Source organism: Lepidochelys kempii, chromosome 11 (genome assembly GCF_965140265.1).
Source record: "Lepidochelys kempii isolate rLepKem1 chromosome 11, rLepKem1.hap2, whole genome shotgun sequence".
Lineage (NCBI taxonomy): Eukaryota > Metazoa > Chordata > Testudines > Cheloniidae > Lepidochelys > Lepidochelys kempii.
Window position 1 is genome coordinate 4,124,003 of NC_133266.1, and position 15,026 is coordinate 4,139,028.

The window sequence follows — 15,026 nt, forward strand, 5'->3', positions numbered from 1 at the left end:
AATAGGGGAGCCAATTGTAAGTTCAGCCAGATAAAAGAAAAGTTAGTGAGAGAAGGCGTGAGAACTGCAGCTACATTATTACTATTTCTATGGCAGTAGCTACCTAGAGGCTTCAAACAAGATCAGGACCCTATGTTAGGGATGTACCCTTAAGGTCTATGCAGCAAAGAAAAACCCACGCCGGGCCCATGCCAGCCGACTTGGGCTGTGGGGCTGTTTCATGGCTGTGTAGACTTCCAGGCTTGGGCTGGAGCCTGAGCTCTGGGACCCTTGGACTCCAGCTGGCACAGGCCAGCCATGGGCATCTAGTTGCCTTATAGATGTATCTTGAGTGGCTGTGTGATGGATGCCATCCTGGCAATATATCAGGGACTAAGGCCATGACTACGCTACAAACTTTGGTTGACGCAAGTTACATTAGTGTAAGGTCACCGCAGTTAGTAGATCACTTATGTATGTGGATACTTGCGTCGGCACTGCACGTAGACACAGGTGCTCCTGGTGACAATACACAGTGCGGCGCACCATGGTAGGTATCACAGTGTGCAACCTGTCCAGGGCACTGTCTTTTGGGAAGTTTTGACAATGCATAGTAGGGCAGAAATGAGTTGAGTAGGGTTGACTGGGAGCAAGGGTTCAACTTGCCAGCGTGCAACGGTCTCTATCCCATAATGTTATCTATATCCCATAATTTTCACAACTTTTTTTTAAAATGCCACAAACCCACATGGCTCTCCTTGCTGTCTGCCATGTCTTACAGAAGAATGGAGCCTGCACAGCTCTGCACTACTGTCATGAGCATTGCAAGCACAGGATGCACGATCCTCCCGTATTTGCAGTCATATGAAGAACCGAATCAGCGGAAAAGGACAGATTGCTGTGAGACATAGCGAGAACCAATTCCAGGTTGTTGGTGGCAATCATGGAGCAGCTGCAGATGGTGGAGCGCCACTTCTGGGCCCGAGAAACAAGCACGGATTGGTGGGATTACATCATAATGCAGGTTTAGGATGAAGAGAAGTGGCTACAGAACTTTCAGATGTGGAAGGCTGGGGAAACTTGCAACACACTGGGGAGACTTGCAACACCGCACTGCTACTGGTCAGTGGGAAATCATTTTGGAGCTGGAAAACCCACTGTGGGGGACACTGTCATACAAGTGTGCGGGGCCATTAATCGTCTCCAGCTACACAGGACTGTGATTTTCTGCAATGTGCAGGACATAATGGATGGATTGCGGCAGTGGGGTTCCCGAACTGCGGTGGAGCAATAGAAGGAACACACATCCCTATTTTGGCATCACACCACCTCGCTCAAGAGAACAAAAAGGGCTACTTTTCTGTGGCTATGGAAGAGCTGGTGGATCACTGAGGACACTTCGTCATTGTTGGCTGGTCAGGGAAGGTGCGTGACGCTCACATCTTTAAGAACACAGGATTGTTCAGAAAGCTAAAAGAGAGACTTTATTTTGTAGCCAGTTACTTTAGTTTATTGTTCATTTATTGTGTGATGTTATGATTAACAAACATGTTAAGTCATATATAACCATTGTATGCTAAATAGAGTTAAATCGTAGAATGATAGAAATATAAGTTTCATCACTAGTTAGTAGGGATAATTATGTATTACATATCTAAGTAAGGCGAGCTAAAACGCAAGGCCTACAGGCTGAGTCGTACTAGGCCTTAGGCTTAAGAAATGCTTGACATAAATAAGTGATCAAAGAATGACCCAATGCCGCAAGATTACGGGAAAAGATGTGCCAATGGGTGATATTGCGAAAAATTAACAGTACGAGTAATTTTTCGCTTACAAGATACGTGGTAGTCACATTTTTCTAATACATGCCCTAACCGCAGGGTGCATTATGTGCGTAAATGCTAATGAGGTATAGTCAGAATCACATTTTAAAAAGAGGGAACCCAGACTGTGAAAATTGAACTCCCTATGTGAAACTCCAGCAGGAACTACCCCTCTACTGATGATCAATTGGAAAGGCAATCATCAGACCTCAAGAATATCATTAAGAATGTGAGTATAACTATATTTGTAACTTGTGCATAGGTCTTTATAGAATTTCTACATGCTTGGGTAATCATAACTTAACTGCAACGTTAATAAAACTTGTAAAACAGACTAGACCTTGTACTTGTGAAATGTATGTATAGTCACTATCCTTGGTCTTTATTTGTTCACAGGGACTCGCAACCTGAAGCAAGTAGCAGAGGTGACTTTCACTCCGTTGAGCTTGAAACTGTAGCCACCAGAGCCAAACCCACAGTGGTGTAATACCACATTACAAAATTCACTTTAAATAAAATAAAAGGCTACACTTTCCCAACTGGCGGATTACCATTGGCGATGTTGAAATGCCAAGAACAATCCTTGGGGAGCCAGCCTACCCCTTTCTCCCTTGGCTCAGGAAGCCATTCACTGGCCAGCTTGACAGCACTAAGGAATGATTCAACTACTGGCTCAGCAGGGGCAGAATTACAGTTGAATGAGCTTTTGGTACAATGAAGGGACACTGACGTTGTTTACCCACAAGAGTGGATCTCTGTGAGAGAAACATCCCTATGGTGTGTCCTGCATAATATCTGCTCACTGGCATGCAGGATTTCATTGAACATGTTCTCTTCTTTCTCCTTCTTGCCTGGCTCAGGCATTCAGGGAACCCCTCAAGGCTGCTATGGCAGCAGTTGCAGATAAAACACACAGCAGTACCATTGTTGGTATAGTCACAACAGAAAGCGAAAGTTAAGATTCAGAACTCCTTTCCCTGGTTCCCCTAAAGTTTTAAACAAGACATGCTTATTGACACTTCTGCTTTGGGGTGCTTGTGCACAGTACCACTCACAGCCGGGGTGAGGAAAATAAGGAGAGAATTGCTTGGTTGCATGAATCTATAAATATCGGGCAATGGGACTGAATACTGGCATCATTTTCCATAGGTGGTGGTGATTTTAGCTGATATCTCACTCCTGAGGGTAAGAAAGGTACAGAGAACACAATTGCTGCTGGTGTCCTGAAGCCACCCAGGCCCATATGCTTCTAGCCTGTGTACTGCACCTGCCAAAGTTATTGCTGACTGGCATGGGAAAGTGGCCTACCACAGAGGAAGAAATAAGGCTGCCATCCCTAGAAACCTTTGGGAGAAGACTGCAGAGTACCTCCATGAAAGTTTCATTGAGATCTCAGGAGGATTCAAAGCACATCTCTGTGAACATAAACAACCTGCTCTGCATGGTCGTTGTCCCCCTCACACACACCCAACTTACAGAGGAATGAAAAACAGATAGAAACACTACTTCTCTTTATTGTGCTGCTATCTCTTCTAGCACAAGTAAATTAATGAAAAGTCGATAGCTGGGTCTGGTTAAGTTGGGGGTGCCATCAGTATATTACTGTAATGGGAAATACAATTACACACTTACCTTAGGTTTCTTCCCCTACATCAGGCTCATCCATACTTGAATTCTGGGCCTGACGGGACTGCATTGGAGTCTCAATGAGATCCTGGCTTGCAACATAGCTGGACCCCCCCATTGTATGTCCACCATCCTCCTCCTGACTGTTCACATTCGGGGCCTGTGACTCAGGCTCCTCAGAGGTATCCATGGTAGTCTATGGGCTGGAAGTGGGGTCTCCACCAAATATGACATGCAGCTCTTTGTAAAAGCGGCAGGTCGTCAGCTCAGCATCAGATTAACTGTTCAGATCCCTGGCCTTTTGATATGCCTGACGCAGTTCCTTCCCTTTCATGCAACTCTGCTACTAATCCCTAGGCATACACCTTCTCCCGCATCTCCTGTGCAAAATGCTCAGAGGTGTCCACATTTCTATGTCCATAACCTATTTGCCCACAGGCCCAGGAGATCCAATATCTTCTGTCTATTCCAAGCCAGAACACATCTCAAATGTGTTGTCGGCGTCATCAGCTGGGCAGTTGCACACAACAATGGAGAACTGCCAGGTGTGCTCGCCAAACTGGGCAATCAGAAAATGGCATTTCAAAAATTCACAAGGCTTTAAACGGGTAGGGAACAATCCAGTCTCCATGCCCTCTGGGCAGTGGAGTTCCCAGTTGTGACCCAAGTGGTCAGGGTCAGGCATTGTGGGACAGCTGCTGGAGGACTGTTAGGGTTAACGTAAGTACCGCAGCATCTATAGTCATGCAACATCAACCTCAGCACATCAACCCTGGCTCATTGCTTCAGGGAGGTGATGTCACTGCGTCACAGTAACAGTGTGCTTACATCAAAGTGGGAGGCAAATTTAAGCGTAGAGACATGCACAAGTAGGTCGGTGCAAGGTGGCTTACATTGACCTAACGTTGTCATGTAGACCAGATCTAAATCAGGGACCTCTGGAGCTGAAAGCATAAATCACTGCAGCCTGAGCAACAGAGCCTTGTCTTACGCTAAACACTCACATCTTCTGTGGCCTAGGCACAGAAAAGGACACACAACCTACCCTGACCAATGAGTTACAGTTTCACTTGAACCTCTGATCCCTTCCTATGGAATTCAGTCAGTCAGATGCTGTTGCTGCTTTTCTTCATGTATGGTACTGTCACAGGTGAATGAAAGCAGAGTGAGTCTCTCTGACAACAGAGGAAAAGACACACTGTGTCATTTTCCCCTTTGAGTTAAGGATCTTGGTGCTTCCCCAGTGGGTTTAAATCAAGATCTTTAATTAGCTCGTGCTCCCCATGGACAACCAAAACAAAGCTCCTGTCAATGAGATCTCAGTGCTCCAACTGTCAGAAAGGAAGTATAGTGTGCCCATGAAAGAGCCCACGTGTTAATTCCCTGTCCCACTTTAAGGCCTTTCCTTATCCAGCCAGTCTGCACTGGTGTCTGAAAACCCAGATCAAACAAACAAAGCAGGCACTGCTTCCCAGGTTGCACAGAGAGAAAACAGTACATCTTGGTTTAAAATATGAAGGACAAACAGACATTTTGTCCAGGACTTTAGTCATAAAAACTGATTTGATGCTGAAAAAAAACAGCGTTCATGAACATTTGTGTGAATTACAAACGGCTCTTCAGTTTGACCAAGTGTTACTCGTGAGTCACAAATATTCACATGACAGGTTGGAACAGGCTCAGGCAGAAAGACTTTCAGCAGGGACCAGGGCTTCCGCTGGGACAATTTTTCCATTTTGAAGATTCTGCCATAAAAATGTAAAACAGCAGAAAAATCCCCATTATGCTCACTCAGTGATGTATAAACATCATAGTTTACATGGGACCTTTTAAATAGTAAAATTCTTAAGCAAAGGCAATTTATTTTTTCCACTTATTTAATAAAACACTAAGAAATTTAATGTAAACGAATACCCCTGATCCCCCCCCCGACCCCCATTAATACAATATTAAGGTTATACGGTTAAAATTAAAGTCAGGAAATGAAATTTTAGTTCCAACAGCAACATTAAGGAGCTGTGTTGTACTTATGTAATATTTGTTATTTTTTCAAATTAAATAGGTTGCTTAATACAGTGTTCTATTATTTATGAGTCTGGTCCTCCAAATGCTTACCCACCTGCACAACATTAGGCATAGGACTACTCATGGGCAATGTCTGCAAGATCTGGGCCTCTGACATTAGATATATTCCATAAAACACATGCAGTGTGCAGAGGGACGAAGAGAGCATTCCTGTTGAAACCTTAACTTTTGTTTTCCATGATTCTTCCTGTGATTTTAACTGTGTTTGTTGCATTTATATAGTGCTATAAATCAAATTCCCTTGATACTAATAACACCTCAGATAATTAAAAATGGAAGATGTTTCAAGGTCTGCTTTCTTTTCCAAATTTATGCAGTTCATTTACTTTTTCCACTTCACTCAACACAGACAATGCATCCAGACTTTTCACTTTCACCTTGGAGAGTCAATTTCATTTTCTAGTTCTCTTGCACTAGCCTTGCACTGCAACATCTGGTTTGCAGGAAGTGCTGGGGGTTCTCCTAAAATCCAAGCCAACAATAACGTTTCCACTGACATTAAAAACAAATAATATTTCTATTAAGTTTCATTTTACAGAAACCCGTTTTAATTACAAAACCTGAATTCTGGGCCTAAGATACTTAAGAATGTCTCTTTAAGAAGAAAAAACAAAAACAACACCCCCAAATCACAGTTTTTGCCTCGTGATTCTCATAAATCATGGGGGGGGGTGAACATTCAGATGCAACCTATTCAAAATCCCCATTTAAAGTTCATATTTAAGCAGATGTTCAATAGAAAATGTAGCAAATAAATGTAACTGCCCACACACCATTCCCCAGGAATGGTGAAAGAGTCTTTTTGTATATTTTTTACAAACTGCAGTTGGTTTCACTAATTATTGACATTTGGGTCAAATGAAATATTTTCACTTGTCTAATGAAGCCGTATTTTGCGGCTTCAACGTTTTCAAAGGTGGTATCCCTTTAGTTATAGATGTTATGCTGCTGTGATATATGGTAGGTATTTTAGAGGCAGTATGGCCCTTTAACTTGTAACTAGATAGCATCTGTCTCTGTGTGTCTGTAAAAGAGATGGCCTGAACTTAATTATACAGCGAACAAATCCTGCATTTTTTGGTGGGCAAAAGGTCATTACCCAGGGGACAATTTAAAACCAATTTTTCAACACACGCTTAATTTTTGCAACAGTTCATTTTGCCGTGGGTATTTACGAGCAAGCCATTAATAACCCCTGGCAGTGACAAATTCCTGTGGCGAGCGATTGTTTAGGTAGAGAGTGCACAAATCATTTTTCCACAGAGTGCTTCTTAAATCTGTTAGAAGGAGCAAGGGGAACTAAAGTGTAGGTACAGCTGCCTGTGTTGCAGGATGATATTAAACATAATGATACTGAAGGGACAAAACCAGTACACAGATCAGATGTGGGAATGCACCAGAATTTCCTGTTCCTATGCCTCTTTTAGTAGGTGCTCGGGCCACTGTCCTCCTTTTATTTATGTTGTTTTCCTTGGCTCCAGCCAAAGAATAATGGTGCAAACACAATAGATTCTGATGTTTCTTGTACTGCTGATGTTGCTGTTCATTGATCCAGTCAGGCAAAGTTAAAATAGGAGACCTCTTTTTAAATCTCTTGGGCTCTAGAAGAACAATGAAGATTTTACAGCTGTTCTGATTTGGTGGGGGAAGCGTGGAGGGACAGGAGACCAGAATCAGTGCCAGTGCCTGGCTATAATTTCTCCAGTGGGCCTTTGCTGACAGTTTTAGGATTAACAAGTGAGCTCTGTTCCCAGGCGTTTACCCTCCGTATAAGCTAGGTTGTTTGTTCTCAAGGGTTTATTTTACGCTACAAAATATGGCATTGCCAAACAGATGCAGGCTTGTTCCTAGAAAGAAAACTTATAACTGAGACTGCATCTCACTGAGGCATTAGCCACTGGAATTGTTTGCGAATGCTACAGTATTTCTAGGACCCTTTTCAAGGCCGGTTTTTCCCACAGACATTGTCAGTTGATTCTTTTATGGCTCTGTGGTTTGTCAATGACGAATTAAGAAAAATGAACTAGCAGACAAAAAGTGGAGGCCAAGTGCTGAGGTTCTCCTGGTCAAAATGAATAAAAAAGACTCTGAACTGCTGCAGGAAAGGAAATGTATTTATTCCTCTTTTCTTTCCTGAACTTGAGGAATTCTTATTATTGGTTATTTCTATACCCCCATATTCTAGGCGCACAAGATATTTTGCAGGCAACATGGAGCTTACAAGCACATCAAGGATGACATGCAAAGGGTAGCAGGGATGGGAAGGACAAAGGTGACAAGAAAAAAGGTCGTGGGATCTACGTGGGGACCAATCCTACACAGTGCTCAGTACCTCCTGACCACAAGGCTGTCGAAAGAAAGCAAGAAAGAAAGCAAGCTTTGCAGGCTATAATCATGAGAGAAAAGGGGTTTATAACTAACGCTGCACTCAAATGACATCAACATAACAAGAGGGACAGGCACTTCCACAGGACACAGTGATGCGTAGAAGCCAAAGGAAAGCTTCTCAAATATGAATTCCTGGAGACACGGAAAGAAGTACTAATGTTCTTTCGGATCTGTGCACCATGTTGCTTTTGGAAAGCTTTCTACCCCTGCCCTCCCCTCTGCCTCCTGACTTACTTGGAAGCGACTTGCCCAAGGTCACAAACTGTATCAGTGCGAGAGCTGGGATGAGACGATTTGAGGCTCCCAGTTTCATGCTCAGTTGACTAGACCAGGCTCTCTCACACAAGGAAAGAAATGGGCTTGAAATCCAATTACAGAGCCCCCCCCCCTTCCCCTCCCCCCCCCCGCCCATGAAGACACAAAGGGGCTGGTTCAAATAAAGCTGCAATTGAACCTTCATGATAAGTGCATTGCTTCACGTGGTTGCTGTGGGGGGGGGGGAGGAGAGAGAAGCCACTTGCTGTGAATTTGAGGAAAGGGGGGGATACGGTTATTTCCTTGAGTGAAAATACACCTTTCCTTTCCATAACATTTTGAAATCAAATACTAACAGAGCGCTGGGACCTGGCTACTCCCTCCTGAGCTTACATCAGAGCTAAATATCCAGGTTCTATAACAAGAGGGGAGCTTCAGTATGATGGAAATCAAGGCGTTGCTAACTGCCCTCCAGATGCTGAGTTGGGCACTCCTCTGCCACATGAGCAGGGCCGGATTTACATCTTACACGCCTCTAGGTGCAGCATCTTCAGCACACCCCACACCCCCCGTCTACAGCCGACCTTCATGATTTCTGTAAAAAATGAAATGAAAAGAAATACAAACACAGCCTCCCTGGGAAGGCACAAGACCCTGCACCACGCCTGGTGCTCCCAGCCCAAACTGGGGTGCAGCCCACCCGCCCCAGGTGTGGCACAAGGAGGGGGCTGTACCTCTCCCCATTGCAAGCAGTCCCCAGGTGTCTTCCGTCCCTCCCACGGCCCGGCGCTCAGCAGCCTCGCTCCGGCTCTACCCGTGCAGGTGCAAGTGAATGGGGTACCGGCCACAATTCTCCCTCTCCCTGCCCGGCATGGGGTGGAGGCATGGCCAAGGTTGGGAAGAGGCTGGGACGCTCCCAGTACTTTCAGCTGCTGCCCTTCCTGGCTGTGGCTCACAGCCCCCTAGGTGGGCTGACACGGACGATCACCCTGCTCCAGCCCCACATGCTGGCCGGCCACCAACCCACACCAGGAGCCTGCCCACCCGCAGAGGAGGTGTATGTGTTAACTTTTTAAACTTTAATACACTTTTCACTTTTTATCTCCCCTAGAATGTCAGCACCCATAGGCATGTGCCTAATTGGAAATCCGGCCCTGCACATGAGTTATTGTCTGCAACGCTGCCCCCCGGTCACTGTGGAGAGGAACCAGGCCAAGACGATGCATAGTTGTGGCACCTCTGGGCTACCTACCAAGTACTCTGTTGAGCCTGGTCCAGGATCTGCAATCAAGTGGACAAGGAGGCAGGTGCAGTGAAAGACTCCTGAATTTACTTAGCGTGTTAGACTGTTTCCCCCCCGATACTTCCACTCTGTAAGAACATAGTTTTCAGCCCTCTAATGGCGCTGATGATCTGTGCGTAGTAAAGGGCCAGGAACACTCTTGTCCAGGAGTGTGTGAGCTGCTGTAGCAAAGGCATATCAAGAGATCAGCCTTAGTATCAGACCCTAGTCCGCAGAAGGGGATTCCTCCCCTGAATATAAGGAGACCTTTTGAGTTGGCACTATGCGTTGTTTTCTGTCTGAAAGTGGGGCATCAGTCAATCAGAGATGTAATATGTTGGTTTCATCTGTCACAGCTCTTGAGGCAGACGACACAGTAATGGCATCTCATCAAAGGTCTGGTGGAGCTCTGTGCGTTAGCACATACAGACTGGGGGCTGGTGTATAATTCAAGCAGCCACGAATACAAGTGGCCAAATTTAGCTCTTTGGTAAGAAGCTGAGTGTGGCAATTGTGCCTTCAGACCACAAGGCAGTATTCCACTAGCGCAAACACCAGGGACAATACAGATGTACGAGGAACCAAGGCTCTGCTACCTATGAGGTTCCCAATAGTTTTCATATCCAGGAAATACAGGAAGAGATCTTCATTTTCAGGTGTTCTATGTGAGACCAATATGTCAGGCTACAGTCCAAGTTTTACTCCCAAATACGTGACCCCTGGTTGGAATGGCAGTAACCGGCCTGGTACATGAATCAACATGGAGCAATTGAAAAGACAATTGTTTAGATGGAAAAGAGTTGCCACTCTCTTGGTTTCACTGAGAATTAGTCTCCATTGCTGGAAGAAAATAGCCAAGATGTCCATGCTTTGACTGAGATTCCCTTCAGCCCTATGGAGATCGTTTCCAGTGGCAGCAGCATAGATGTCACCCGCATACACCTACTTCTCGGCTTCCGTTTCAGGAAGTATGTGGATGCTGTGTATGTGTACAAATTGAACAAGAGGGGGAGCCAAAACTGAGCCTTGAGGAAGGCTATTAAAGAGACGCTTGAGGTGACTGATTTTCTCCCCAACTTCCAAGGTGAAGCTTCAGTAACGGATAACTTCTTGGACGAGCCGCACTTCTTGGGAAGTGGCGCGGGCAGAGGGATGTGCTGGCCGCCCTTCCTGCAGCCCCCATTGGCCTAGAGCGGCGAACCACAGCCAGTAGGAGCCACAATCGGCCAAACCTGTGGACGCGGCAGGTAAACAAACCGGCCTGGCCCGCCAGGGGCTTTCCCTGAACAAACGGCGGCCCTAGTTTGAGAACCACTGGTCTAGGTGATTCGTACGGTAGTTATTAAAAACAAATAGAGTTGTCCAGGATAGATCATTATTTAGATTTCTTTAGCATCAATTAGCTATTATCAGGGTAAAAAGAAAGTGTATCACTTGGGATGAGTGAACACAAGAGGCCTGATTTCCCAACTATCTTGTACCTTGTGTGGCCAAGTTGGTGTCAGATGTAACCAAGCCTGAATACCAGCAATTTTCAGCCACTTTGCACAGCACTTTGTAAATATCTACACAGGGTGCCAGGCAGTGGAGAATCAGGCCTCGAGGTTGGATGCCTCCAGCCGCCACTTATTTAGCAATGAAGCCTTTCCAGGGGAGGTTGGAGGTCCCTGTCAGTCAGGAGGTTGTGCAGTAAATAGCAATGGTTGCGAATTTGAACTCTTATTAGTAACAAAAGTCTAGCATCTATTTCTAAAACCTTTTCAAAAATATCTTAATTGGTGCCAGAAATGTAAAGAACACGTCTCAACAAAACAGTGCACTGGGGGGCAGGGGGGAGGTCAAACAAGCTGGGTTCCAAAAACTCAGGCAGAGTGATGTTGCTTATAAGGGAAATAAACATGTGGCATATGTTACCCATGGAGGCTTCTCAAAGCGAGCATAAATGACTTCCAGAGACTCCCGGATGTCTTTCGATTGAAGGAGGGAATAGGAGGGCACTGAGAGGAGTTGTACAAGGGAGTGGAAGGAAAACTCTTGGCTCTGGTCCGAGGCCCTAGAGTGTCTTTGCAAGGATATTCTTGCTTTAAAAAAATCTCTACTTGAAGTGATTCTTGAATTGAAATATGTGAGCTGACAGCTGAAGGACTGGATGGCTAAAGGGATTGGTAATGAGATGCAGACCTTTTTCCATCTCATTTGCTGATTCCAATCCACAGTGTATCAGTAGAGACCAAAATCATCTGCTGGTTGTCAAATGGCCTATATGAAATGAGTTGGTAGATTCTCAGTCCAGTCCCTAGTGGACAGCTGAACAGATCACAAAACCCGGGCTACCTTGGGTACTATCTAGACCTTTGTTGACAGTCTAAGCAGAAAGGTCAAAGACTGAAAAGACTAAATGGGCTATGGGGACTGAACAATAGTATCCTCTCACCTTGAGACCGGTCACTCTGAGTTTTCACTGCCATTGCCCAGGCTGCAGCTATATAGAGGCCTTCAGGCTCCAGGCCAGTCAATCCAGCACCTTTCAACAAGATTAGAGGATTTTTTTTAATGTGGAAAAACTGCTAAAAGACATCTACCGTAATTAGGTGTTTATCTTTTATCATAAGAGGAAGTGCATGACTTCACAAACTCACAGGTTTTGGTGTCTAGATACTACAGTGCTTGGCTCCATGTAAGGCAGTCTCCCAAATTCCCCTGTGCAATAACAGTAAGAAACTGGCAAGATCACTTGGTCACCATCTGACAAATTTGGGAAACTGAAGCCACTCTTGACTTTTATGCTCATTAGCTTCCCATTGGTGTCTGGGAGTCCTGGATCGAGTGAGCAGGATGAGTGCATTTACAGTCAGAGGCATAAGAATTTGGCAATAAGGATTGCCCTCTTTCCTAGGCAATAGAAATTCAAGCTATGATACTGCCTTGAGTAACAATGCAACACCTAAAAAGTTTAAAAAGTCACTGAATGTCTGAAAGGAGCAGAAAATCACAATAGGGAATGGAATTGTTTGTGCAATCCAGCAGAGTGTGATTCAATGGAATGGAATGAAGTTCAGAAAAGGAAACTATAGGATGAATATATGTCAAGAAAAGCTTCCAACTGGTGGGATCTAGGAGGTTGTGGAATAATAGCCCTGGGGCAGTGGTAGAAGCCTCATCTCTTGGAACAAGTAAGACAAGACTGGACAAAGCACTAGAAAAAATGTAGGGATCAGTCTTGCATTGGGCAGGGTAGGGGAAGAAGGAATGGACAACCTGACCCTCTGAGTTCTTTAATTATTTAATCTATAACTCAGGGTACAAATTCTTAAAAAGTCAGCATACATTTTTAGACAATTGTTACTACTTCACATAGTGCAACTATACCAAAATTAAATCCCCAAGCAAGAAAACTCACGCCTCCTTGGGCCTCCCAGCTGTTAGGTAACAGTAGGAAATACTCCATAAACAGGAAACTTGTAGAACAATTCTGTCCCTTCCCCACCGCCCATAACCAAAGTGGAATTTCACAAATCCTCTTTCCCAGATCCCAGAGTGACTGTAACTCTTGATGGGCCTGATTCCATGAGTGTGTGAGATGCAGAGTGCTCTCTATGGGTGGCTGAGAGCCCTACTGTCCTGCTACCTTCACCGAGAGATGAAGGTGCTGTCCCGAGGTCCCTCACCTTCTGGCCGTTTTGGGAATTCGCTCTGGTCAGCAGGTATGCCCTCTGGTGGGGGTGGCTCTTCTGTCCTTGGGTCCACCTGCAGACCCGCTCCAGACTCACTGCCTCTGCTTCATGGCACAGCCCTCTGGCCATGTCACAGTCCAGGTTCCCCCCTTCCATCGCCCGGCCACTTCTTCAGCGTTGAGTTGTGGTGGGGTAGAGGGGGACCAGGCCCGCCCACTGCTCTAGGTCCCAGCCCAGGGACCCTGTAAGCAACAGCTTCCCGCTGCCCTTCCTTTCTGTCTCCACCAGTCTGTCTCAGTTCCCCTGGGCCACTTCCCTGCAGCCCTGGCACCTTCAGCTCCTGCCTCTTCCCAGGGCCTTGGGCCTGCAAGTCCTAGCAGCCCTCTTCACACTGCTAGTTCTGTAGGGCTCTAGGAAGCCAGTCCCCTCCCTTAGGCTTCCTGCGGCAGACTCCCTTGCTCTAGCCTGCAGCTTCCTTTTATATGGGCCGGCTGGGCCCCGATTGGCTAGTCCAGCCACCACCCTAATTGGCTGCACCCACTGCCCTAATTGGCTGTTTTCCTGTAGCCCTCCAGGCTGGGTTTTAACCCTATCAGGGCCAGTGCGGGGCAGACGCCCTGTCACAGGTGCCCTCCAGAATCGGGCCCTTGGTTTTCTCTCCTTTGTGGACTCAGATGAGCACCAGTCACATTCCTCCCCATTCTTGCCCCAATGGTTGAGTTCATAGGAAAGAGTGCAGATTCTTGATGGAGTTCTCATATCCAGGGATAGGAGAGTGCACAGGGTTTTATCTACCCAGGCACAATCCCCTCTGTTCATCAGCAGTATTGATAAGAAAAATATTTAGATGCAAATGTGAATGTTGAAAACTCTCCTTTTATTTTTCTATTTCTGTTACTTGCACTAGTTGAATTCTCTCTTCTGAGTATTATAATCACTATACTTATAACAGTGCTTTAGCTAAAGACTATCCAGACAGCCACAAGGTCTCAACACAGGATATTTAATCATATGCTTTAAAGCACACTACCTGTCATGGCAGGAGATGATACATACAATCTCATTCACTATTATATATTATCACCCCAATGCTGAGCTGATTTGGGGGCATGACAAGGTTGCTTCCAATTGGAGGAGAGATAAGTTATGTGAAATTTGAGTGTTTTCTTGGTGTAACATGTATATTTGCATTGTATGCCCCCAATCTTTTTGCAGGCAAATCCCTCTTTCAGAAATCTCAGCACAAACCCCAATGCCCAGTTTCCAGAGAGCAACTCTGCACCAAGAGCTGATTCTAGTTAGAGAGAATAAGGCAGAGATCAAACTCTGCTGCTGTTGGCAACAGTTCCCCCACCCCACCCCCAAAAGGCATCAGAAAACTAACAGTGCAGTTTGCACACCAAGGAAAAGAACCTGCATAACCACACACAACAGTGCTATCTAGCTACTCCTGTCTCAACAATCTATATCTATATAAAATAATCCAAAGTTAATGTACAATGGAGGCTATAACCCCTATAACACAAGTAATAAACAGAGCATGAAATATTTCACAAGCAAAGTGCCATGGGACATATAGTGTCTAGCAACCCTTTTGCTATTTTATTTAAGGTTCTAGTGTCCTACTGGGAATGGTGATGTGACTTCACATTTTTAGAGACTTTCCAGACTATACACAGGAATCACGTCAATACTAAAAGGCAGCCACTTTTGCTTTGGAACCTGGCTTGCTGGTTAACAGTGCACAGAAATGCTACGTAATAGCTGAGGATACAAAGTGAAGAAAAACAATGTATCCAGTTGAAACAGCCGTGGGAATGTAGTTAGGTGAAATGGCATTACACCAAATGAAATTTGGCCAGGACTTTTGAGCCACGTTTATAGTAGGCCAAATTCTATCATGTTACTCTGAGG

General features: G+C 45.3%; 1 long non-coding RNA gene across 1 annotated transcript; it reads right to left on the reverse strand.

Moving 5' to 3' along the window:
* Positions 1–1,512: 1,512 nt before the first annotated feature.
* On the reverse strand, positions 1,513–13,549 carry LOC140895408 (uncharacterized). The gene is made up of 3 exons (XR_012154181.1): positions 13,107–13,549; positions 11,873–11,962; positions 1,513–5,173 (listed from the first exon to the last, which is right to left on the reverse strand). It is a non-coding gene; the product is annotated as an uncharacterized lncRNA (long non-coding RNA).
* Positions 13,550–15,026: the final 1,477 nt, after the last annotated feature.